This window comes from Neopelma chrysocephalum, unplaced genomic scaffold (genome assembly GCF_003984885.1).
Source record: "Neopelma chrysocephalum unplaced genomic scaffold, ASM398488v2 Primary Assembly neopelma1_25, whole genome shotgun sequence".
Taxonomy (NCBI): domain Eukaryota; kingdom Metazoa; phylum Chordata; class Aves; order Passeriformes; family Pipridae; genus Neopelma; species Neopelma chrysocephalum.
This window is the reverse complement of record NW_020897694.1, coordinates 32,247,739-32,252,022: the sequence shown is the minus strand read 5'-3', so window position 1 is coordinate 32,252,022 and position 4,284 is coordinate 32,247,739.

Below are 4,284 nucleotides of genomic sequence, written 5' to 3'. Positions count from 1 at the left end.
TTTAGGGGGCTCTGCCAGCCTCAGACATCAAAACTTGACTCCTGTTAAGTGTTTTCCATTTTACTGTCAAAATATCAAAGGCTGTTATTTAAACCGAGAGTCTCTTAAAGTCGATTTTCTTTTTCTCTGCTTTTCCCCCACCGCTTTTATTCCCTTTAACTACCCCGATAAACGCGAGGTGAGGTAACCTGTGAAATGTTAGCCACCTCACTCCCCACCTCACCGCATAGGGGTCATGAAGCCCTCCGCATCCCTTAATCCCTTTTTTTGGGGTGGAATGTCGCTCCGGCTGGCCCCATTTCTTTCCGACGGCGGCCCGATGGGGTGGAGCGGGGGTGTCTCTCTGTCCATCGAGGGCCAGGGCTGCAGGGGGCGGCAGCCGGGGCCGGGACCAGCTCCGCGGGGACCGGGGAGACGCAGCTCTACACTTCCTCGGGGCAGATGCCGCTGCGACACCCACCGATTGCCTCCCGCGGGTCGGGGCAGAGCTCAGCAGTAGCAGTAGAGACCAGCCTGCCCGCCTCACCCACACCCAGCCTGCACAAGCGGAGACCGGGGACGAGGAACGCGTCCACCCTCAGCCTCTCCCGGGCACAGCTGCAAAGCCGCTACCCCGGGCAGGGCAACATCCTGCCCCGTCTGACACGGGGGGAGAGGGGACCGGCGGAGCTCCGGCCGGGCCGGCGGGCGGGGGAGGGGGGAGGGAGTGAGCGGAGCATCCCGCCGCTATCGCTGGGCCACGCCAGGCTCGGAGTGTGGGGTCGCGGGACCTGTGTGTGTCTGTGCGTGGCTGTGCATGCACGGCCGTGTGGACGGACCCGTCTGTGTGCGGGTGCGTGAGTGTTCCCACGTGTGTGCACTGCCCGGGTCTGTGGGGATTTAGGGACCGACCGCCGGACGAGGCAAGCACGCGTGCCGTTTAAAAACACGCGTGTCGTTTCTAACGTGCTTTAACTGCGCGGCCCCGGCGGAGCGCGGGTCGGATAGGGGCCCGCACCTCCCACCGGCGCAGCCCCGCGACCTCGGGGGGCTCCGGCGCCCACTCGAGAGAGAGCGCAGGCCTCCCGCTCTGCCCACGGCGGGGGCCGGCGAATTAGGCAGGCGGGTGCTCTCGGACTTACCTTATTATTATTTTAAGATATAGTTAAATTCACGGGCTTCTGCTTGCAATAAAGTGGCAAATAAATTATTCCTTCCCTTGAGTATTAGACTACTATCTGATTGAAGATTACTCTGATGTTTCAACAATTTAATTGTGCTAAGGGAAGGGTGGGAGATAGCTGTGCCCTTAACAGAAAGAAAGAAAAAGAAAGAAAGAAAGAAAGAAAAAATAAATAAATAAATAAATAAAGCCCTAAATAGTCTTCTGTAGGGAGGAAGTTAATATACTCAATTATTTTCTGAAAAAAGATCATAACATCTGGAAATTGATATCAAATGGTGTACAATCCCTGAGAGACGATAAAATTCCACTGTATAATATTTTCACTAGAAATCTTAATAATCCCATAAATCTTCCTTGTGAATTGGGAAAATGTAACAGTTCATTGAAATACTCATTGGGAAATAATTGAAAAAATGTAATAGTTCACTGAAATATTCGTGGGTTCTTTTCTTTCTTTGGTGCTGTTGCTAACTCTGTGCATGTGTGTAAATATTCCTACTTCGTTTTAAAGACATACACGGAATATTCCCTTGAGCGCTGCATACCATAAAAGAAAAATATGCCCTTTTGACTTATTAATCATTATTACAGAGTTCGAAATTGCAGCGTCCCTCACACATTACTGGAGAAGGCAAACAATTCTCTCTGTGTGTATTTTGTGTTGCTAAATGCGGTACAAACTTTACAGATCTCAACTTTTTTTTTTTCTGAGTTTTTTTTCTTGTACAGTCTTCCTATTCTGGTCGAATTATCCAGGGCAACTGAAATCAAGGGGACTACTCACACATTAGGCTGGCCCACTACATTGTAATTAATTACACACAAAGGCAATTGTTTATTGTAATTCACGCCGTGAATGTTTAATTTTCCAGAAGTAAAAGTAGATGAAGATTTGAACACGTCTAGGCTCCTTGTAATGAATATATGAGTAATTAATGTTGCTGGAAAGATCCAGCTTTATATATATAACAAAATAATAATTGTGATAGAGAAGAGATATTGAGTGCACGTGTGAGCGCATGTGTTTGCCTCTGCCTCGGTGTAGGAGAGAGGAGAGCATTTGTGTGTTTTTGTACTGAATTAATGTATCCCTTTGGTTACGTTGCTAGAAATCGGAATAAAGACAATTAAGCCTTTAGCATTTCTGTCACACTCCATTAATTACTGTAGCCACTGCTGTCCCGACGACTTCGTAACATATTCATCAGGTACCCGTCCAGCAGTCTCAGCCGAAGAAGTTGGCTATGGTTAGTTTAAACTATAGCCTTTCGAATGTTCTTTATTTTACTTTTCATACAAGATTGTTTTCCTCTTCTTTAAAAATGTTTTTCTAAAAATAAAACTCAACATAAATGTTTTAAGATTAGACTTGTAGGGAAACAGTTTAATTTTCACCATATGTTGCCACAGCGGTTTGTAGATTAAAAAAAAAATCTTTCCACTTAAACTACCAAAAAAAAAATCTAATATAAAAATGTATTCTTCCCAAAGCGTCTCCCTCCTGTGGGCCATTTTATGGCTCCCAAATAAATCTTTAAGGTTGAAAGAAAGCGGAAAAAACAAAAGTACACTGATGACGGAAAAGCAAGTCCTGCCATGATAACGTCCTTTATTAATATTATAGATGTGTAGTATACTGGATGGATCAATCATATCCATTCACAATCAGGATTAAGAGAGCCTATTTTAATGAAAATCTATTAGTCTCTCACTTGAGACATGGATGCTGCTTAAATCAATAAACAGCATAAAAGAATACGACACAGGTTTCTAAATTAAAAAAAAAATCCCATCTATGAAATGTGTTAAGACGTCTGTAAAATCCTGAAACCCTCGATCGATACTTATAAATATTTAATGGTTTTTTTTAAACACAAATTGAAAACCATTAACACTGCATCCATTCTTATTATTAAAACAAATTGTCCTTGGAATTATGTGCTGTGGAAATGGAGCCAGATTGAAAGGGCATCCTCTGAAATATGTTTACTCGCTTTCATGTAAACCAATAAAAATCTGCAGGAGTCTGTAGCGTGAGCAGAAAGGTTTGATGTACAATGTCCATGATTACAGTCTCTGAATTAATCACGAGAGAGAGAGAGAGAGAGAGAGGGAGAGAGGGAGGGAGGGAAGGAGGAAGGGAGATGGAGAGAGAGGACTCAGTTATCTACTCAACAAAATCTTACTCTTCGGGGTCAGCACTTATTAAAGCGTGGATTAAAACGATGATTTTTCTGTTTGCTTGTTTATCCCATTTCGACCAAAATAAGCTAAAGCGGGGGAGGGTGGGAGGAAATCGGTTTCGCCCTACGTCATACCATGAGTCAATGTACAAATGTAAATTCCTCTTATAAATATGAAATCCAATGCTCTGCCTTGGAAGTGCTTAAAGCCTAATGCAACATTTAAACTCATTCATAATTATTCTTCTGGTATAATTCGCAGTAAAACCTCAATGGTCAAGAGGTTCCTTTGAAAGAGGAATTAAAAAATATCACATGGATTGATACCCTTCTAAATAAACCCTCCTCTGCGGTACAAGGTCCAGACTGTCTCCTGCCATGGTGCCTTGCTCGCAGATGCCCCCTCTCACGCGGGGAGGACGCAGTCAGGGGGTGGGCTCGGGTCTGCGCAGGGGAATCAGCCCCGTAGGGGTGGCTGTGGGGCAAATGAGGAGAAGGGAAAGAAGTGGGGATGGACTAAACGAGACAACCCTCTTGTCAAGTTAGGAGCCCAAGCAGGGCAGAAGGCTCCTGCCTGGTACGCCGGGGCAGTAGGGAGAGAGCAGGAGGATGATTTATGGTGATGGAGCCCCGCAGGTGACCCTGCAGCCTGGGCTGCCGGCGCAACCCTCTGATGCGCAACAGGCCACTGATGGCCCATCGTGCAAGGGGGTACCGGGGAGAACGGAGTGGCTTCTGCCACGACAAAAGATTACCCAGGGTGCTACGCTGAGCCGGGGGCAGAGAGAAGCTCCGAGGGACGCTGGTGACTTTTTAGTTTTGCGACAGGGTCCCATCAGCTCCGTGCCTGCAAGGGAATGGGATTTGGACGGCAGTTCCTCCTCTCTCTCTCTCTCTCTCTCTCTCTCTCTCTCTCTCTCTCTCTCTCTCTCTCTC